Source organism: Mauremys reevesii, linkage group 4, assembly GCF_016161935.1.
Source record: "Mauremys reevesii isolate NIE-2019 linkage group 4, ASM1616193v1, whole genome shotgun sequence".
NCBI lineage: Eukaryota > Metazoa > Chordata > Testudines > Geoemydidae > Mauremys > Mauremys reevesii.
The window spans coordinates 20,993,872-21,017,056 of NC_052626.1; the positions used below are offsets into that span (position 1 = coordinate 20,993,872).

General features: G+C 45.5%; 2 long non-coding RNA genes across 2 annotated transcripts; one reads left to right on the plus strand and one right to left on the minus strand.

Moving 5' to 3' along the window:
* Positions 1-70: 70 nt before the first annotated feature.
* On the minus strand, positions 71-10,031 carry LOC120402909. Its single transcript, XR_005597354.1, has 3 exons — positions 9,939-10,031; positions 9,226-9,402; positions 71-149 (listed from the first exon to the last, which is right to left on the minus strand). It is a non-coding gene; the product is annotated as an uncharacterized LOC120402909 (long non-coding RNA).
* Positions 9,368-22,907, plus strand: LOC120402910. The gene is made up of 3 exons (XR_005597355.1): positions 9,368-9,416; positions 16,011-16,091; positions 22,873-22,907. It is a non-coding gene; the product is annotated as an uncharacterized LOC120402910 (long non-coding RNA).
* Positions 22,908-23,185: the final 278 nt, after the last annotated feature.

The window sequence follows — 23,185 nt, forward strand, 5'->3', positions numbered from 1 at the left end:
TGGAAATTTGGCCCTGTTTGAGAACATTGACAGACCACTCCCTTGAGGGTTGGTAGGTTATTATAATACTCTGTACTATTGATAAGGTGTCCCCTTGCCATCCTCTTCACTGGCTTTGTTCTTGTTGGTCACTTTGGTTTACTGATTTTCTGTGATAAATGAAACGAGAAGAAAGATGATTAGAGTGCCAATGGCAGAAGTCTCAAGCCAAGCCTGACTGTCTGCAGCATAGAGATTTTTTAAACTCTTATTCTGTGGCTGTGTGGGAAGCAAGGAAAAAGTTCTTTTCCTCTACCGAAGCATCTGCAAGATCTCAGAGAGCAGATTTGTTTTGTATGGTAGATAGTCTGGTAAATCCAGTCTGTCTCAGCTCACTAGTTTGTGTGAGTCCCTTCTGTTCTAAGGAAATTGCTTGCTATTTTGCAATCCAGATTGATCAGATCAGCGATGCCCTGATCACTTCTGTGGTGACAAAACAAGGTCTTGAGGGAAGAAGGGACTTTTTGTCTTGGCTGGAGTTTCAGCCAGTGATGCTCCCTGAGGTGTTGGGAGAATTTTGTCCCACAACTTGTGCTTTGGAGCCATGTCCTCCTTGGCTGCTGAAGGCCAGTGTAGAAGTCTTGAGTCCCTTACTTGTGGAGATTGTCAGTGCATCTCTTAGACAGAACAGGCTGCTTATTGCTTTGCAGGAAGCAATAGTGAGGCCTTTAGTATCAGACTGTATCACCTCTTCCCTTTTCAAGTCAGAGTATGGAACGGGTTGTGGTGGTTAAACAACTCTCACAGTATCCAGCCGCTTCTGATCTCCTTTACCCTGGTTAAACTTTCAAAATGCTTTCCAAACAATAATGCCTTAAACCTCACACTATCTTGTGAAGGAATGCACGTAAGGAAATTGAGGCACAAAGAGATTAAGTGATTTGCCCAAGGTCACACAGTGAGTTTGGGAACAAAACCAACTTCTCTTAACTTCCACTCCTGTGCTTTAACCATAAAATAATCTTTCCATCCCTAGTGATTTTCCTTCCCTTAATGGATAATGTAAGCTGCTGTTTATTTTATTAGACTGATTTATTTATTAATTAAATGCATCCCTGGAAAAAATTGCAAACTCAAGTTTGAAACAAACTGCCTTGTTTTCATAATATAGCTATAGGAGATATTCATCCAGTTCTGGTCACCACACCCCAGCTACCCTTTCTTCCTTCAGTGCTGCTTAAATCATCTCTTCTTTGATCATCACCACAAGCGAATCAACAAAATCAATTCTTATAAATAATAACGGTGACATTGCACCCCATAATGCTTTATGGAAATATGCTTATGAATGTATATATGACATAACTGGAATATGTTTTATGCTACATATGCCATGTAACATATCTCTGTAAAGGTTATGATCTACTGAATATATTCATTCTATTTGTATGCATGGATCATTTTTGTATTCGAAGTTATGAATATTGGCTGTGTACTTGTTTGATTTTAAGTAGCCTTAGTAAGGCATTTGGTCAGCTTCTTAAGAAAGGAATTTGCAAGTTAAGTGCCCAATCAAGAAACACTTAACGGACAATGGAACCTTGGAAGACTCCAATCCACATAAGAAGTCTACCTGGGGACATTCTGTAGTGAAACATGCTGTGCTGGCAAACCACACACGTGTTTATTACATTTACTCCTGGCTTAAGGTCAAGCAATGCTCAGGTTATTGATAATAGCTCACGAGTCTCTTTCACCATTCATGATATATTGCACAAGGGGAGATGGCTGGGGGAACAATCAATATGTTACAAGTAACTATATGATCATGCTGATCTGGAAGTGAGAAAAGCTATCACGGAGACAGGCATTAGGTCTAATTTCGGCAGGCATCTTAGAAGGAATTGGAAAAAATGGCTATTATTATGGCTCAAGATTGGAAAGACTATTTTTTTGGCAGGGCTATAAGACAAGGTAATAAACCAGCAGGAAAAACAAGGAATTATGGTAGTTCCAGGAGTGATTGATGCTGATTATCACCTGGAAAAATCACAGGTAACACATACAGGAGGCTTTGGATCATATCCCTGCACAAACCTCAACGTAAGTATAACCTCCAAGGTAAGTGGCTGACCGGTTTTGTGGACACAGGGGGGGATGTTTGTCATAGCTGAAAAAAAGATTTGGAACCTAAATGGGCTCTGAGATTTCAACCCTGCATATGCCTTTACAGTTTTAACATTTGGGGAAGAGATTTGTTAGAACAGATAGGCAAAACTGGTTTTGGAAGGAGTAAACTGATAAACCAGTCTGGGTAGAACAATGGCCATTACCTAAACAACAATTAGAAGCTTTGCAGCAATTAGTTGAGAAACAATTAAAAGATGGACACATTGTATTTTGTAATTAAGAAAAATCAGGAAATGGAGGCTCTCCTTCATTTTTTGAGGATTAATAAAATACTAGAGAACCCTATGGGCCTGCAGTGTGGCCTCCCAAATAATCCATAATATGACTACCAGGTAGCAATAATTGATTTGGAAAAGGATAGAAAGTATTTTGCATTCACAGTGCCAGTCCTGAACACCCCCCCACAACACAACACGCACCACATGGAAAAGTGAGTTAACTGATATCTTAAGTCAATCGGGTCTGTTCAATATTTAGGTCATAAAATGCTTACAGCATACTCCATGCCATACTTCAAAACTTACCTTTGCCAAAAAAAAAAAATGTAAGTACTTCAGCAAATGGGATCCTCATAAATTGATCATCTATGCTAACTCCACTGTTTAATGCCCTAAAATTAGGAAAGCAACCGGGAGACATAATATCTAACACAAACGACACACAGGGTAGTGCATGGTCAACACGAGCTGGCAGCAGACAGATGGTATACAACATACAAGTGAGAGAGAATTTATCCTCGAGTGGATGTATTTACACCACACACACAAAAACACACGTCCCATTGTCTGGAATGTTTGCTCAATTAATCACTCGAGCACTAAACTTGTTTGCCATGGATTTAGTAAACATTATTATCCCCCCCCCCATCGCCACCTGAAGTTCTCAGCATATTCCCCTAAAGTAGCATTAATTCTTGCCTTTAACACATTTTCTGATCAACCGTTAACACCTCATAACAGAGAGTTTGTATGCTGCAAATTGTTTTGTAGTTAGTTACTTCTTTGTGTGTTACTGCATCTGGATAATAATTTTTTTGGTTTTTTTACAATTTTATTGCACATGTTAGAAGTCATCAGCCTTTCCCGGAGAAATCTCGCAGGCAATGCCTATATGCTGATAACCTTAAATTTCCATACCACTATCTGATGCACAAGCGTTAGTCCTATTTGCATGTAGTCATAGACACTTATTCTGATATATATGGGGCAACGCCAAAAAAAGGAAAAAAAAAACATGTCTGTAATGATGGGAAAGCCATCAGCTTTAAAAACACATGGCCCAGCCCCTATTGCTCTTCAGCGAGAGCCTACCTGGCCCGGAGTGGAGGACCTGTGCCACTAATCGATGGCATGGCATCAGGGACTGAGCAACCCCATCCCTGACTTCAACATACACTTATATGATGAACAAGCAAATGTTTGCATATGTTATTGTTATAGCTGCAGGATTAATAGTTTGTTGCTGCATATTGTGTATTCTTCCTTTATTAGCCAAGGGAGATGTAGTGAAACATGCTGTGCTGGCAAACCACACACGTGTTTTATTACATTTCCTTTGCACAAAGGGAGATGGCTGTGGGGAACAAATCAATATGTTACAGTAACTATGATCTCTCTGCTCTTTTCTAATAACTAATAAAAAAAGCCCAGCTCAGAGAGCTCGGGACCCTGCTTAACAAACCTCTTTGACTCCCCTCCTTGATCCCAACACATTCAAGGTAGCATGTGAACAATGGCTGCCACCTGTAAAGTCCTGAGTCATGCATGGACATGTGACTTGCCCATGTGACTCCCAAAACTCCATCTTGTAGCTAGGTTTCTGCATAGGAGAGAGGAAGGGGTCTCCATCCACAAGAGAAAGTCTATTTAAGCCCCTGGTAGGCCCTTCCATTTTGTCTTCAGCTGGCTCAAGAGATAGCCTCTCCACCCCCAAAGGATACCTGAAAGAAACTAGAACAAAGGACAGTAACCACAGGGGTGTGAGTGATTGCTGGACCCAGACTAGAAGGAGGCTAGTCTGTAAAGGAAGCTTACTGGAACATCTCTGAGGGTGAGATTTCATCTGTAATCACTTTCTTACTGTATTAGGTTTAGACTTGTGTGTTTTATTTTATTTTGCTTGGTAATTCACTTTGTTCTGGCTGTTATTACTTGGAACCACTTAAATCCTCCTTTCTGTATTTAATAAAATCACTTTTTACTTATTAATTAGCCCAGAGTATGTATTAATACCTGGGGGGGGGGGGGCAAACAGCTGTGCATATCTCTCTATCAGTGTTATAGAGGGCGAACAATAGATGAGTTTACACTGTATAACCTGGCAAGGTTTAGAGGGCAGGGTGGTTGAGCAGCTGCAGAGCTGGACAGGACTGCTCTAGTGCCTCTCCCTGGTGCTCAACCAACTGGTCCTGTCCATGCTCTGACAGCAGCTCAACACCCTCTGCCCACCCCCAGGGTTCCTGGCCAATCTCCAGAGGTTGGTTCTGGAGTTTTTTGGCTGGGGCTGCACTGAGTCTCTGCAGGGGTTCTCCATCTTCCCCTGGAGGAGAGAGGACAGGGCCAGACATGCGTGCAAAGGCAGGTCCATGTCTTCCATCTCTAGGCCCTGCAGAGGGTCTTTTATAGTGCAGGTGGCTCGGCGTGGGGCATATTGGTGCACGCCTTCCTCCACCGCTTGCAAGGGCTCCGATATGACCAGCAGCTCCTTTATCTCCATCCGAGAGGTCTTCCATGAGACCTCTCTGAGCTGCTGGTTTTCTACCAGGACCTCCTCTTGACCTGGAGGCTGGTTTCAGCAACCAGGTCCGTGGTGGTCACCAAGGGGGTAGATCTCCTCCCGGAGCCCCTGCTACACAATCCCCATCTTTTGTGCAGGTGGCAGAATCCCCCTTGGTGTGCCAGAGGTTGGTCCTGGCAGAAGTCACCAAGATCTGAGACCTCCTGGACTATGACCTGGGGGGGTGGGTGGATGCCCTGGCGCTCGGTTGGCACATGGGGCTCTCTACCCTTAAAACCCCCCAGCATATTCTCCAGAGGTGGAGGCAGCCCTGCCCCCTGTGGCTCGGTTTTATCTTGAGCGGGTTCTGTCAGAGACTGTACCCCACCCGCCTCTCATTCCAGGCCCTCTGGATCTTTCCATTGGCCCCCTGCCCCATGAACCTTCCTGGCCTCCCCTTCTTCAAACCCTGAGCCAGCTGTGCGTCTTGCAGCTGGTTCGTTTTTGAACCACGCCAAGAGACCATATGTATGCGCTCATGCTGCAAATGCTTCATCTCCCCACCCTCGTGTCCCACCCAGATACCAAGTGGTGGGACCTTTTATCAGCAATAGAGGGCAGGGAACGCTGGTGGGCCAGCTTGTATTCCATCTTAGTCCCGCGGCCTGCTGGAGATATCAGCTGGGGGCTCCTACATAGAGCTGTGAGCACAGGCATGTACTTAGCATGGTTCATCTCTGTCCCTGAAGCCTGTCCCTTCTGTGGCATGAGGGAGACCCTGGCGTACACGTACCTTCAGTGTGCAAGGCTGCAGTCCCTCTTCCAGCTCCTCCAGAACCTCTGCTTGAGGTTCTGGCTACATGTTTCCCCGCACTTGTTTATTCACGCATACTCAATTCGAGGCCCCACGAAGTCGCAGGACAGCCTTGTCAACCTCCTCCTGGCCATGGCCAAGGTGGCCATTTGTAACACCAGGCAGAAGAGGTTGGCAGAAGGGGCACCCTGTGGCTGTGGGGCTGTCTTTCATTCCCTTATCTGTTCACGTATCCGGGCAGAGTTCCTCTGGGCAGCAGCTGCCGGCTCTCTTGATGCCTTTGAGGAGCAATGGGCGCTGTCTGGGGTTCTCTGCTCGGTGTCCCTTCCAGTTCCCCAGTTTTGGCCCTTGGACCTCCACACCTGTTCCCGTTATTGCTTTTGTTGTCCTCTGAACTTGGATGGGTTCTGGGTTCAGGAGCTCCTCCCTAGGCTGGGGGAGGAGCTTTTAGCAGTAGGTGAGCTAGCACCTGCCCATGTGCCGGCACTCAAAAGGACCCGACTCAAGCTTACTGAGTCTGAGCAGCATCCAGACACTGGATCTGTGTCTGGCCATTCAGGCCCACTCCTGGGATACAGATGCCAGTGCTGGTACCCTTTGTGATGTGGGGCACATGCCCCAGCTGCCCTAGGTCCCAAGACCTCCAAGTCTCCCCAGTAGCTCATATATGCCCTCTCTGGAGCTCCACCCTTGGAGATACCTTGATTTACCTCTTTGTTGACTTTTTCACAGTTAAAGTAAATAACAGACATTTTGCACAGGCTCTTCTAAAACGCACACACTTTACTCATACACAAAGCACAAGATATACAGGGCTCTTGTAGTGAGGGGGCGTGGCCTCCCTCAGAGACAGACAGGGGGGAACCCCCACCCACCCCTTGGTGGGCGGAGCCAGGACTCCCACACCTGCCCCTCTAGAAGCAGAGGGCGGGACAGGAAGTATGAAAGGTGGGACCTGTAGCTTAGTTGGGCTGGAGCTGCTGACTCTGAGGGAAACAGATGCTTTCCACCTGCTGCTATCCAAAGAGGGTGGACTTCAACTGTGCTGAGCACTCACTAGGATTGTCAGAGCTGCCAGCCAACCAGGAAGCTGAGGAGCTACTGCGATTAGGGTGATCAGATGTCCTGATTTTATACGGACAGTCCTGATATTCAGGGCTTTTTCTTATATAGGTGCCTGTTACACCCCACCTGATTTTTCACACTTGCTACCTGGGATTACTGCTGGCAACATACCCTGGGGAGATGGAGGACAACCCCAAGACACAGGTACACAGTGAGGGGAATGTAGGAAGTAGTCCAGGGACACCAGCCTTTAGTCCAGTTGTGTTGTTGCTTGAATCCAGGTCAGTGTGGTTTGGCTGGATCCCTGCTGACCCAATGGCAGAACCCTCTGCAACCAGGGCTGTCCCTACCCATACACAAAGTACGCAGCTGCATAGGGCATCAGGAAACTTGGGGCACCAAATTCCCTGGTGCCCTACACAGCTGTGTACCGCTCCACCTCTTCCTCATGGCCCCCACCCCTGCTCAGCCCTGCCTGTTCCCACCCCTGCTCAGCCCCAGCCCCGCCCCCACTCCCCTGAGGACCGCAGCAGGGCCAGGCCTGCTCTCACTGGCAGTGGGAAGTGCAGCGACTTGGACCTAGCTGCACCACTGGTGAGTGATTTGTTGCCCCTGCCCCCCAAGCTGGGCAATTCCCATCTCCCCCGTCCCCTCCCCCACAGAGGCCTTTCCCCCCTGCCATGGGGTGTTGGGGTTGAAGGGCTGCATAGGGCCCCAGAATAGCTAGGGATGGCCCTAGTCCCTGGGCTGGGACTCAGTGGAGTAGGGTTGGCCTGGGTCTTGCTACACCCTGCTGCCAACCCCACACCTGGGGTGGCTCCCTCCCCACCTTAGGTCAGAAGTTCTGTGTTAGTCTGATGACCTAGCTCTGGCAGACAATTTGGGGCTCTGCCCCGCCTGAGGGCCCAAGCCCTGAACTGCTTGCTGCTGGCCTTGCTTATAGAGTCAGCACTTCTGAGATTGCTAATTCCCCAGTAACCCATCACTGAACAGGGGCCTGACAGTGAAGGGGTGTGGTCTCCCTCAGAGACTGATGGGAATGGATGACCATGCACTCCTTCATGCCTGTATGCAATACCCTGTCTCAGTTTCCTCACCCCTCCTGAGTCTTAGTATCCTCCTCCACAGCCTTCTCTTCTGGTTCTGCTCTGATCCCTCCTTGCTAGAGTCTTCCAATTAACAGCAGATTCTAACACCTTTGTCTCTCCCCATCCTTCCCTTGGGGTTTTTCCATTTTTCAGTCCTCTGTGTTTGTTACAGCAGATTGGAGTCATTATCAAATCAACAGTGCAGTGACAACAGCTGGGGATTTCCAATAGGTTTCTTCATTCAGTCTTATCAAAAATAGGTCTCCTGGTTTAAGTCCGGGTAAGTTTGGGGCTGCATTCTGATGAATAAGGGAAGAAAGCTTGAGACCTCTTAGATTTGGCATCTCTCAATCCACGTTCTATAACTATGGCCTCTGTGGGTTGGCAAATCTGATCTGTTGGCCCTCAAGCAGTTGAGTTGGGCCTAATCTTGTGACTGATGCGGGCACTGCCCTACAGTTTAGTAGAGCTAATATGGAATCCGTGTTGTAGACTTCTCTTAGCAATTGGTACTGCTCTCTCTGCCAGTCCATTCTCTGTGGGTAGAGGGGACTGGAAGCAATATGTTTGAAGTCATACTGTATCCCAACAGCTTAGAATTCAGAGCTGGCCAGTGGTAGCTCACTGTCAGTGACTATTCCTTTTAGAATGCCAAAGGGAGAAACCATGCCTTGAAACTTTTCTCTGACCTGTTAACATGGGTCTGGTAAGAATCAGGTGGTCTAGAAAACGTAGTCAATGACTGCCAGATAGGTATGGCCTCTTTCTTCGGAGTGCTCTTCTGCTGCTGCTAATTCTAGTGCTGTTCTAGCCGCTAATGCTGTGGGTAGGAGAGGTTCTTTGTATTTACTTTTTCTGGTCATTCTGCTTGACTTGCCTGATTCCCTCTTGTATTTTAAGTTCTGCCCTATGCTGAGCCAGCAAACCGGCTGTCAGCTCACTCCCTGCATTTTGTGAGGCCTCTTGCATCTTTACTAAGATATCATGCAACAATTTTGGGACTACAATATGATTGCCATGGGGTAATCAGACCTTCCTTTTTGGAGACTTTCCCTCTCATCATGCAGAGGTTACGAGCTGATTGTACAGTCCCTGGTAAGTAACTGAGCCACCCATGTCTTATAAACTTGAATAAGTTTGCTGTTTCAAGCTAGTAGGCCACTCAAAATGGCACCCAGGACTGCTACCATGTCACCCTAAGCCATTGGAGAATCAATGAGACTACTTCCCTGGTGCATATTATGAGAGAACGCTTGCATGAAGAGGCACGTTGTCTAGGTGTTTGCTATATATTGATAGTATGGGTGGATTGTGATGTGCTACTTGCTCAAAACTGAGACCTTGCCAAAGTTTTCTGAACTTCCTGCAACATACTTGCCAAATGTTCTCTCTCTAGTTGGGCGTCCTGGTTCTGGCCTCTGGAACAACTTGTGCCAGGTTTCCAGTCATTTCATTGTAACGGGAGGGGCACCACACCAAGAACATAGCTGCTGACATCTGTTGGAATGGCTGTAGACTTGGAAACATCTTCAGCTTCAGCCCATGGAGTTACTGCAGGTGACAAGGTAAGTTCCTCAGGGGGGAAGAAAGCTGCTTGATAAACCAACTACCCTCAGCATCCTGTTCAGTGGCCAAAGAATAGCCTGAAACAACTATAATTTTCTAATGATAAACAATTTAGCAGCATAAGTAGAATATATGGGCTCGCTTAAAAGTTTTCTTTTAAGTTATTTTCTCCATGATTCCCTTTTGACACTATTAGGACTTTGTCCGCTCATTTTGAATTGTTTAGTTTCAAAAGAAACTACTTGGAAGCTTAGGTTCTAACGCAGGACAATGATTACCCAGCAAACAATGAACTTAACCAACTACCCAAGGAGTTTGTGTTGTTATAACTTTCAAAGAGACTGATGCTAGCTTGCCTTTTTGTCTTTCCACTAATGCCTCTCTATATTTTGTACTCAACACAATGTCTCTGAACTTTTTTTTCTCCTTCAATAGAACTTTAAGCCCCTCTACCACCTAATTCACTGCATACAAAAGATGATTTAATATCTTCTAAATGACTCTATAAAAAACAAGCCTACCAGATGGCAGACTTAGTTGCCCTGGGGGATGCGGTCTGCCTTTCATGCAGAGGCTTTTGAATGGAGGTTTGAAAGAGAGAACCAGTGAACATGTTAATCTTCTTTTAGTGAGGTGCTGTGATCTAACGTCAAGCAGAAGTACAAGAGAAGGGAAATTTAGTTCATGGCTCAACAAGAGAGTAAATGGAGAAGCACAGGAATACCGCTTTCTTAAGTGTGCTAGAAAAAAACCCATAACTGTGATCTTGGGCATCTCTTCAGAAATGTTGGGCAACAGTGTTTGGATTATGTCATTAGAGTCACTTGCCATCCAATACCTCAGTATACCTTAGACTATGACATAACTATTAGTCCAGGCAAAGGGTAAGATTTGAGATGGTTATTGTTTACCAGAGACTCCTTGCTACTCCTTCGCTCCCAAATGCAAACAAAGGATGTTATCTGAATATTTTTGTAATTTTTCAGTGAGCCATAGGAAATAGCTATTCTGGTGGTGGGGGGAAGGGGGAGTTTCCTTCTCATGGGGAAACCTGGAAGAAGTTACCTAACCTAAGAAACCCATCTAAAAGGGTGAATTTCTCCAAGACCAGTTGTTCTTGTATCTTGGTTATTTTCTGAGTACTCCTGTGACTCATTCACATAACAAATATTGTATTTGATCATGGATTGTATGTGAACAGATCAATTTTCTCAGATTCCTTTGTTGTTGAGAATTATTTGTAGGGCTCTACCAAATTCACGACTATGAAAAATGCCTCACGGACCATGAAATCTGGTCTTTTGTGCTCTTACCCTATACCGGGGTTCTCAAACTTCATTGCACGGCGACCCCCTTCTGACAACAAAAATTACTACATGAACCCACGTTGGGGGAACGAAACCTGAGCCTGCCCAAGCCCCACCACCCCGGGTGGGCAGGGCAAAGTCCAAGCCCGAGCCCCCCCACCCCAGGTGGGCAGCCCAAGCACAAGGGCTTCAGCCCCAGGCAGGGGGCCTGTAACCTGAACCCCACTCCCCAGGGCTGAAGCCGTCAGACTTTGGCTTCCGCCCCAGGTAGTGGGGCTCAGGCTTTGGCCCTAGGCCCCAGCAAGTCTAAGCCAGCCCTGGTGACCCCATTAAAGTGGGGTCCTGACCCACAGTTCTAGAATCATTGCCCTGTACTATACAGATTTCACGGGGGAGACCAGCGTTTCTCAAATTGGGGGTCCTGACCCAAAAGGGACTTGTGGGAGTGGGAGAAAGCCGCAAGATTTTAGGGGGGTTGTGGTATTGTCACTCTTTCTTCAGCTCTGCCTTCAGAGCTGGGCAGCCAGAGAGTAGCAGCTGTTGGCCAGGCACCCAGCTCTGATGGCAACACCCCCTCAGCAGCCGTGCAGAAGTAAGGGTGACCACACCATACCATGCCATACTTACTGCACTGCTGCTGACAGCAGTTCTGCCTTCAGAGCTGGGCTCCTGGCCAGCAGCCGCCGCTCTCCAGCTGCCCAGCTCTGAAGGCAGCGCCACCGCCAGCAGCAACACAGAAGTAAGGGTAGCAGCACTGCAACTCCCCTGTAACAGGGTGTTGCTGGGCCCACAAATCAGCCAGAGACCTCTGTGTTGGTGCAATCACCTATGCTCTTTATTTACAGTATACTTTCCCACCACCTTCTAGCTACGAACAGCCTCTGGGACGGCTAACTCCTGGAGCCAGCCGAGACGCACTCCCTCTAAATCTCTGGTTCCTCCCTGTCCTTCTCCCAGCTTCTTTCCTGCCAGCCTTTATGTAGCCCCTTGCTAACGAGGCCGGCAGCGGTTTATCAATCAGGCCTGGGCTTACTCAGCCAGCTCCAATTCCCCTTTCTTGATTGGCGCTGACATGACAGAAGCCTGGCTTAGATTTCCTTAGCCAACACCCTGTCACACACCCCTACAATAACCTTCTGACCATCGCACAAATCCTTTTTGGGTCAGGATCCCAAAGATTACAACACTGTGAAATTGCCGATTTAAATAGCTGAAATCATGAAATTAACTATTTTTAAAACCCCATGACTGAAATTGACCAAAATGGACCATGAATTTGGTAGGGCCCTAATTATTTTGCTAAGTAAATTCAGAGAATACCTCTTGATCTTAACTAATTTGCAAGCAGCTCATTGGAAGTATTTGATATTCAAGCTGTTTCACAGTAGATCACATGATACACTCAGACCAGAACAGAAATGTAACTCTTGGAATTTGCTTTCTGGTGCGTGTACTTTTGGTTATAAATTCAGTTTTTCTCTTCAAATATTCACATGAAAAGATCATTCTTGCTAACTGTTTCTACCTGCAAACTCATTTGCTAGGACATTTGTGGAAAGCAAACACAAAAGGGGTAGGAACATAGTTGAAGCATATCCATTAAAATATTCAGATGAACAGTCACAGAAATGGTGTTTATAGGATTCACCCGGCTCTGTTCTGAAGCAATATGATGAAGTGGGGAAACTTCAGCTTCACAAGGTAGAAGCCGCTAGATGTTGGCTGGATGCAAAGCATGGGTAAATAGCAACAAGAAGCTCAATTGTTACTCACCCTTAAACAAAGGTGAGCCAACGTCATTTCATTTCTTTGCTTAACGAATGATACATAGCAAAGAGTCAGGTTCAAAAACCAAATAAACATAAGGAAGGAGTAGGGCATATTATTAGAGCAAAGAAAATGCCCTTATTAGGAACAGAGGAGAGTAGGATTTGCTATATTACGTTAAACCAGGGGTTCTCAAACTGGGGGTTGGGACCCCTCAGGGGGTCACGAAGTTATTACAGGGAGGGTCATGAGCTGTCAGGCTCCACCCTAAACCCCGCTTTGCCTCCAGCATTTATAATGGTGTTAAATATATTTTTATGTATGGGGGCGGGTCACACTCAGAGGCTTGCTATGTGAAAGGGGTCAGCAGTACAAAATTTGAGAACCACTACATTAAACCAATATGGCATTGTTAAGCATTGGGGGGGGGAAACCTTGTTATGGGTTAATTTAAATCCCCAATGGGACTGATTGAAGGGTGCGTTCACATCTATTAACATAACTAAGCATAAGCCCCCAGCTAAGACGAAAGATGTGCGTGAAACCTAGGAGCTTTGGGCTCAGTATTGTTTTGGGTAGGGGCTGTGTGTTGGTGTGTGAGGGAACACACAAACTGAGAACACATAAAAACAGAGAGGAGGCGGCAGAGGCAAAACAAAAACTCCAAGCAGGAGTCTGTAAGGCCAGGGTGACCCTAGAGAAAGTTAAAGGGCTTTGGGTCTGTTGGCTAAAGAGGCTTGGGGCTAAAAGCTGCAATGCATCTCCTTATTCTTGGTTGTCTCTGAATGCAGAGACACAAGACTGTATGTATCTTTGTAAATAAATAAAAGTGTTACTAAAGAAATACCTGTCAATTTTGACTCTCAGCTGGAACATCCACAGAGCCCCAAAATCTGACTAGCTCCTCAAGTTGAAAAGGGGCAACGGTATCCTTAGCTGTGGCCAATACATGATGCGTCAGAGGAAGGAAAACATTTTCAGCATGAGTCTTGTGATTAGCTTTCACCCTGAAGTATGAGATCTGATCCCCTTATCTTAGCATGTATTACTGGGATAGCTGCTTAGTAACAAGTAAAGATTTCAACTTAACAATGGATTGTTCATCCTTTGTGCTGTGTCAGGCAAAGAACAAGCTTTTAGATTAAAACATTATTTCTCTATAGACCTTCAGCTAACAGCATGATTGCTGTTGATGCCACTATGCATATTAAATAGCAACCTGTTATCATAAAAGAGAAGTCATTATTACATAAAACTGATAGACCATTTTTTTCTAGTATGAAAGAGTCAATTCAAATGGAAAAAAGTATAAATGATATAGAAATCAGTGGTGAAAAACAAATAATGGTTGGATCCATTTTCTGAGCTATTGTAGCTTTCATTTTGCAGGCCTTCTCTATTCTATTCTCCCCACTTCCCTGGAAAGTTCATGAACCAGCCAGAGGAGGTACAGATCTCCCTTGCAACTTAGCACTGAATAATATGTTAGAAGCATCCTGTAATACATATGTATTTCTTTGACTGTATAACAGGTTCAGGAGTATGAGTGCTAACAACCAGTCAGGAAACCAAGTATTAGAATCATAGAAGATTAGGGTTGGAAGAGACCTCAGTGGTTCTCAAACTTTTGTACTGGTGACCCCTTTCGCATAGCAAGCCTCTGAGTGCGATTTCTCCCCCCCCCTATAAATTAAAAACACTTTAATATATTTAGCACCATTATAAATGCTAGAGGCAAAGCGGAGTTTAGGGTGAAGGCTGACAGCTTGCCACACCCCCTGTAATAACCTCATGACCTCCTGAGGGGTCCCAACTCCCAGTTTGAGAACCCCTGAACTAAATCATCCCAGCCAGGGCTTTGTCAAGCTGGTCCTTAAAAACCTCTAAGGATGGAGATTCCTCCACCTCCCTAGGTAACCCATTCCAGTGCTTCACCACCCTCCTAGTGAAATAGTGCTTCCTAATATCTAATCTAGGCCTCTCCTGCTGCAACTTGAGACCATTGCTCCTTGTTCTGTCACCTGCCACCATGGAGAACAGCCAAGATCCATCCTCTTGGGACTCCCCACCCCTTCAGGTAGTTGAAGGCTATCAAATTCCCCCTCACTCTTCTCCTGACTAAACAAGCCCAGTTCCCTCAGCCCCTCCTCGTAAGTCATGTGCCCCAGCCCCCTGATCATTTTCATTGCCCTCTGCGGGACTCTCTCCAATTTGTCCACATCCCTTCTGGAGTGGAGGGCCCAAAACTGGACGCAATACTCCAGGCGTGGCCTCACCAGTGCCGAATAGAGGGGAATAATCATTTTCCCTCGATCTGCTGGCAATGCTCCTATTAATGCAGCCCAATAGGCTATTAGCCTTCAGTGTGACCAACTTGAGACTACCACAGGGCTTCCCAGCCTCTGCTGTGAATATTAGCTGTTCTTTCTTGGTTTTTATTTATATACCATTCATGATTTGCTAAATGCTTTTCAGGCTTGTTTAAATACAGTCTGTGTCCTAGAGAGCTCACAAACTAAGTGGTCAGTGTACAGTGTGACTGACGAGTGGAGTTTAGCAGTCATTGTATTACTTCCTCAATTTTTGTTTGTTTATTATTTTGGATTTTCAGTATCTGCAAGGAGGACTAGGATTTATAGGTCTTTTGAAAGACAGGTATTTGAAGAAGGGACTTGAAAAAGAAGAGTTAAGGAAAGGGACTACAGTTTTAACTCCGTAACAGCAGCCATCTGTAGCTTCTCTCTCTTCCAGCCAGTTCTAGTACATTTAATATAGAGTCCTTAGAAACGAACAACAAAAAGGGTGAGGTGGCAAAGAGTGTTAACACACTAGCCTATTACCTCTGGACATGTCATTTCCAATCTAGCTGAGATCACAAGTGAAAATGAAGTTGGGTTGTCCTAATTGATCCCTTTGGGGACATCTGGTGACTAATTTTCATGAAATATCTTGGTTTTTCTTTAGTAAAGTATCTGCTTGAACTACTTTGGGAAAGAAGATTGTTTAAGTCATCAATTTTATTTGACAGTGTATTTTTATTTCTTTTGGGTTTCCTCTTTGTGTGATGCATTCCCACCCCTTTCATTTCAAAACAAGAGTGATGGCTGATCAAAAACCTGTAATGTGAACAGACACAAGTGAGTTAGAAGGAATAGATCAGCAGCACAAACACGTCATATGGCAACAAAAAAATAGCCAGGTTAGAAAAGATGAAGCTATCTAAATATTTAATGAGCTATAATTATAGCTCAACGTGGTCTAGGTCCCAATTTTCATTCTTAAACACCCATGAGGTAGAAAACTAACTAATTGCGACCTTTTAAAAGTTGCTTCTTTGCTTACATTTTTGACTGAGCATTTTTCACTCTCATAGGTGTTTGCTGACACAATGGGTGAAATCCTGGCCCAATTAAAGTCAATGGGAGACTTGTCATTGATTTCACTGGAGCCAAGATTTCACCTAACATGTTTTCTGAGTAAGTAATTGTTAGGTAGAAATCAAGGCTCTCTTCCATGCAGGCACGATGGGCTGGGCTGGGCGAGACCTGGATGCTGCAGGGATCTGCTCTGGCCCTGGTGCCCCTGCACAGGAGTAAGCAGGTATGCTACTGCCACTGTTAGCACACCCTGAGCTCAGCCTCCATGTCTACTCTGCAATGGGGAGGTGTGGCTGCAGCAAGTGTAGACATACCTCAGTTAGCTTTGTTCTAGCAGGAAGTAACAATAGCAAGAATCTAGCGAGTGACAGTAGCCATGAAGCCACCTCAGCATGGCTGGTGACACGACTTAGCCCCGCCCACCCAGGACCCTGGATATATTACTTTGAGCTAGCATTGACCTACCTAGATCAAAGCTAGCTTATATGTCTATATGTGCTGCACTTACACTTCCCAACTGCAATGTAGACATACCTTAAGGGTGTAGCTTAGACTCTTTCAGACTCCTCCTGCTATTGGATACAGTCCTAGCTGTGGGGGAAAAGCCCAGCTGGCCAGAGAACTGCACCCCATCCTGTCATACTCAGACCTACCCATAGGATCCACATATCTGATTTCTAGGCTCAATGATTGGAACTCATCTCAAAGAATGAAACCTCACAAGCTAAGTTGGTACAAAGCATAGCATCCTCTCTGCTTAGCAACGTAGGTTTCCATGAACACATCATGTCAGTGCCCCTCTGTCTGCAGTGGCTCACCATTCAATACTGAATCCAATTCAAGGTCTCTGGTCTATGATTCAGAGCCCTCCATGGAACGGTCCCTAGCTTCCTCCTCTGCAACCGTGACCTTTCACAACAGCTGCATTCCACTGTAACGATGAAACTGTTGACCAGTGGGGGAGTCTCATAAGTGAGAGAGACAGCACTTTCACCTAGTCCAGAGCAAGACTATGGAGCTTGCTCTCTTCCCCCTCCCTCCAGAGATGAAAAGGACCACGGACCTCACCCTGATCAGGACTCGGTATGAAACTCATCCCTTTGAATTAGCTTCTCCATTTTTTCAGAATTGAATAATCAACCAACAAAAACACAAACCTAATTTCCAACTCTAGAATCAAAGTGAGCAATCTACCCCTTCTTGCAGGGGAAGGGGAGAGAGACTGGCATTTAGGGGAGCGGGGCGTGTAACTGAGAGGAATTTAGATACTGCAGAGATGTGTGTGATCTAAGAACCTAGAAAGAGAGATCAGATTAGCTAGGTAGCGCTATCTACATTAGTGTGGATGGCTGAGTCGTACTCCTCAAAAGAGGAGTGTCTGAGAAGTGAGGCCAGAGCCATCCACCCTTTGCACCTGCACAGACAGTGCAGTGGGAGGGGATGGGTTTATATGGGCAGTAAACATGGATGCTGAGGCTTTGATCTACCTCTGTCAAGTGCAGTCAGAATGCCTAGAGCTACTCCCACTGAGGCCACTACCCACTAGTGCATCTCTGCGCTTGAAGGCACAATTTAGCCCTGCGCCATGTTGCCGTTGTAAATGCCATCTGTGTTGTCTGTCTTTGTAAACCCTTTCCAGAGCCCTATAAAAACAAGAGGAGGGGCATGAACCTCTCAGGATTCATGGAATTATACCCTGCAGCTCTACTAATTGGGTGTTAATCATGCTGACTTTACTTAGGCAAAACTCCCCTAACACTGACTTTAATAGAGTGCAGCAGATTGCAGGATCAGGCCCTGAGCATCTTGGAAGACATGAATAATAATCAGTATGTGCAGAAATACTGCAGTTTGCAACTCAAAAGAACACTTTAAATCTGCTTAGCAATTTGTAACGCCCACAGTAGCACACTGTGTAACGCTGCAGTAAAAGACAAATCCACTTAGACAAATTCTGAAACCATATTTAATGGGTATCACCAACTCACAATCAGAAAAAGGAGGAAGGGGAGGGGGGGGACAACCATCCAATATGCAGGTTGATTGAGAGAGAAAAAATTGGGTCTCCTCTCCCCAAAGATGCTGTTTTATCCTCTATTTTCTGAACTCTCAGTAATTACCACCCAAATGGGCCTTAACCCCAATCATTGCTCTCTTTCCAATTATGTTCCCTCTCAAATGTGAATGTTTTTCAGAACTGACAACTTTCTTTCAACACATGCATTAGTGCCTGGGAAAGCCAACCCACATTTCACAAAAACATTTGGTGAATTACATTATTTTTCTAGAGTGAAAATCTCAACACATCTTTGATGGGCTGATGTCATCTTGTCCTGCCAGGCTTTTACCTTTATATTGGCCACATGCTATTTAAACTGAATGGATTCATGCTGCAGGCCACTTTGATCCGTTAGCTAACTTTATATATGGTCCCTACCTAAAAAATTTCTCAATCGTACCGTTTCTGCCATGGATGGATGATATAAAACCCACTTTAAGGGCCTTTTACACTTGTATTTAAATGCATATCTTTTTACTGACTATTGATCTAGAGAGCAGAACTGTTCCAGTTGCTGTATTCTATTATTTTACTGGTTGGCTGTTTAGCACTAATAATGGATTCGGTGCTGTTCAAGACTGAAACATAAAAACAATCGGCAAGATCCTCAGCTGGTATATTGAATTGAACCCTGTTGATTTGCACCAGCTGAGGATCTGGCTCAAACTGTGGTGCAGAGGATACAATCTAAAAGACAAATATAAAGGCAGGGTGCACTGGGGATTCCAGAGGAGGGAATAACTGAATATTTTTGGTAACTTATGTCCTGCACTATAGAGGCATTGCAGAAGGGATGGGATTTTTGGAGGGGTGGGGTGTTGAATGAAGGGGGAGGATATTGGCTTTGCAAACTAGGATGGAGAGGTCATTCCAGGCAAAGGGGTCAACACTGGGAAAGGAGTTGAATTGACGAAAAGAAAAGTTGACAATTTGTAATGCTCAACCTTGCGAGCAATAAAAGATGGGCATCACATAGCGATGTGACAAACCAACAAGGCAAAGACCATTAGGGCCAAATTGGGGAACTGAGCGTTCACCCCAAGTGATCAGACTGTGTTCTAGGGACCTTCCTCAGGCCTGAGGGAAAGGAATCTTTGCCCCCAGCCTACAAAGAGGGAATGGCACTGCTAGAATAACCTCCAGGCTCCAGTAACCCTTGCAGCTGGCACATTTCACCTCCACTGGGGAGAATGATCGGTGGATCCAAACCCTCACAGATCTACTTGCACTGCCCTGGTTCTTTTCCCCCAAACTTCCCTGCATGCTGGGGTGCAACAAGCCCTGACAGACAGCAGTTTATTATTAGACTGTGTGACAAAGTTCCTCCTCTGCCTTGGTGGGTCCTGCACTTATAGGTGGATTTGCTCGCCTCAGAGATTCACAGTAGCCCTCAGTTTGGCCACTTTTGCTAGTGGCTCAAACCTGCCATCTACTCTGCTAATCTCATCACTGGCCAGCATGGGGGAAACTGAGAACAATCCCCAGTCTCTGTGTCCCACCTAGTGGGTTGGGGACAGGCCAGATCCCTTTCCAATTTAGACTTTTCCTTCTGGTGTTTCTCACAAACCAGGTCAACTCCTGTGTCAGATCAGGGGATGGGGGGAACCCAGACCCCCCCCCACTGGGTTCAAACCCAGGGCCCTGTGGATAGCAGCCATCTACAATGTTCCCTGTATCAGCTGTGTGACAGCAACAACTCCTCCCTGAGCTGCTTTCCCAGGGCCTTCCCCAGCACCTTCTTTATCCTCATTGCAGGATCTGCCACCTGAGCACACTTGAACTCTTCACTCCTCCAGCGGCACTCCTTGCACACCCCCATACTAACTGATGGGAGGTCCTTTTTAAACCAGGTGTCCTGATTAGCCTGCATGCCATAATTGATTCTAGAACAGGGGCGGCTCCAGGCCCCAGCACGCCAAGCGCGCGCTTGGGGCGGCATGCCGCAGGGGGCGCTCTGCCGGTCGCCGGGAGGGCGGCAGGCGGCGCTGGTGGACCTCCCGCAGACGTGCCTGCGGAGGGTCCGCTGGTCCCGGGGCTCCGGTGGAGCATCCGCAGTCAAGCCTGCGGGAGGTTCACCGGAGCCGCGGGACCAGCGGACCCTCTGCAGGCACGTCTGCAGGAGGTCCACCGGAGCCGCGGGACCAGCGGACCCTCTGCAGGCACATCTGCGGGAGGTCCACTGGAGCCATGGGACGGGCAGAGCGCCCCCAGCTGCGTGCCGCCGTGCTTGGGGTGGCAAAATGGCTAGAGCCGCCCCTGTTCTAGAAAGTTCATAATTGGCTCCAGGTGTCTTGATTAGCTCGCCTGTCTTAATTGGTTCTAGCAGGTTCCTGATTGCTCTAGGGCAGCCTCTGCTGTGGTCACTCAGGGAACAGAAAACTGTTCACCCCGTGGCCGGTATATTTGCCTTCGACCAGACTCCTGTACCCCACTGGTCTGGGTCTGTCACAACTGATACAAGTTGATCACTGAAGTACTGGTGAAGAGGCCACAGAAGTGTCTGAACTGTAATCAGCCTTGGCAACTGGCAGTTTACCAAATTAATCCTTCAACCCTGGCTCATCCAAAGTGATTCAGGTTCTGAAGAAGCGAGATGAATAGAGCAAGCTGCTGAATACAGCTTCCTACTAAGAATATGAAAAGACCCAGGACATGCTGGAAATAGACATATGGTTTGAAATACTGGAAGAGGGAGGACTACAAGCTACCTTGAAACATCTACATGAATAGTTAAGCCTGGCAAGGTTAATGAGGAGAACAAGTTGATTGGGGAGTTAGATAAAAGTGTCAGTATCTCAGTGTAATTTTTTTATCTCATTCCTAGAGAAGATTTTCAGAAACCTTGAATGAGAAGAAAGGATATCAAGATAGAGAATGTTGCTGAACCCCCTAGAGATTTTTTGAAACAATGGTCAGAGGCAAACACAGTGAAGGAGTTTACCCTTAGGGTGAACACACAGAAGACCAAGATTGTGTGTAGTACAAACATGGAAAGAAAAAAAATTTCACAGCTGATGGTGTGGGGGAAGGGATAGGAAGTAAAAGATGTATGTCTGTCTGGATCAGGAAATCTGTGTTATATCAGACCATAAGAACTGGATGAATATGAATTAATACTGGACAGAGAATGTTTAGAAGACTTAAATGTACAAAGAGTAGGTTTCTTACTGATATTATGGCAAATAGTTTTGGTCCCCAATTAGGTTCTGGAATGGTGGGGAGAGAATCCTGTAAAATGAATTTTTTTAAGTTTTGCCTACAGTGCTAGAAATCCAAACACAACAATATTTGTGCTAAAACATGGGAATTGGAAAGCGACTCTGCCTATACCCAGAAAAGTAAAATTGACTTCTTCTTTCACTGTCCAAGGGGAATGAAATATAAAAACTAAACAGGATACATGATGAAACAGGATACGTGGCATACAAGTAAATGAAATGTTTATAACTTTCAGTGTTAATGCACGGAATTATACATAGTTAGTCAAATTGGAATCTGATCAGAACTCCTGGATCAATACACTTACCCAGGTGGAAAGTGTCATGGTATCATTAACTGTCACTAGTGGGCAGTTTCTCAGTCTTACATCTCACCCAGAGATGATCCCTCCAGCCTTTAACACATTGGTTCTGTGCTGACTGGGAGGAAGAAACGCAACCAGGTTAGTCACAAGCAACATTTTCTACAGCAGATTCAGGTTTTTCCTTGATGGTCTCCCATCCATGCACTGACCAAATCTCATCCTGCTAATTTTAGGAGAGCTGACAAAAATCACAGCCACAGTCAATTCATATTGGCCTGATGTAAGAATAAACACTGACTCATTAACCTTTGCAACACAGAGCCATGTCTGGAGTCTGGAAATAAAGGTTAATACCCCCATCCCATGACATGGGCTAATATCCAGTTATTCCGATGGTTATATTTGCTTCTTTAAGTGGTTAGTCTGGCCCTGTGTTTGCAGCCCTGGTAGTCTGCAAGATATCATACCGTACAACTATAATTGATCGAGGACTGAATATGACAAGCATATTTATTAATTATTATGTATTCTGGTAGCACCTAGAGTCCCCGATCAAGATTTGGGCCCCCAGTATGTTGGACCCTGTGTTCACATATAACAAAAAGGTCCTCCAACTGTCATTTGCAATCTGTTCTTTCACATGACCTACATTTTTATGGCAGGTTCTTTTAAAAAAAAAATGAAGAAAGAAAGAAAATGAGAGGAAACTGTTTGATACTGCTGACCAAGGGGGGAGGGGTGTTGGAATATTAGCAGCAGTCCTGACTGAGAAGGATTAATAGGCAGAGTGCAAGTGGGAAGGTCAAAGGTGAAAAATAAATGTAGTTTATCAGAGGGTTGCAGAAATAAAGGAATTAATCACATTGTTATCATCACCCCATATGTGGTACAGAGTTAATCAGCTCTGAATGAAAGTATATTAGCTCAGGGAGAATTATTCATGCATAGCAGGTGTTCTCCCAATCCCCATGCATGGAAGCAGGGAATGCGAACAGTAATTGGTGTCCAGCCCTTCTCTAGCCAGCAGCTATCATTCCTGCTGGCCTGAATTAATCATCTAAATTGCTATGTTTGTCTACAACAGTGGTTTTAGAGGACCCCGGGGACCCCTTGAGGTCCGCAGACTGTGCAAGATTTCCAAAAGGGTCCGTATGACCATTTAAAATATTTGTAGGGGTTTGCAAATGAAAAGAGGTTGACAACCACCGGACAACAAAGTATTTTTCAACATAATGAGATTTATTTATTATTTTTTTGTAGTTGGTGAGTTATCTAGATTGATCCCAACCTTAGTAAGAGAGAGAAGGGGCCTGAGGGATAGTTGATAACTCATGGAAATTTTGAAATACCATCGCCTATTCATTTCACAGTGGTTTGAAAAATGACAATGATTCATTTTTCGTGTCTGTCACTGTATGTTAGGGAGCGGCAGCAGACTACTAGCAAAAGGGACCCTGCATGCAGGTGATTCAACACTCAGCAGAAAAAGGCAAGTCAGATATCTACCTTTAAATAAGAATTTCTCTTTTTATACATTTCAAAAATGCAGATTTTATTTGTAATGGTCCAAGTTCAGCCTAGATGCAGAGGGAAACATCTCCACAGGCCCTTGATCCTACAAAGAGTTAAGCGACATCTGCTCCTACTTATTTCACAGAAGGGGCTAAGCACCTTACAGGGTCAGATCCATAACGACTAACGATCTTCCTGCCTTTTAAGTCAAAAGCAAATCTTC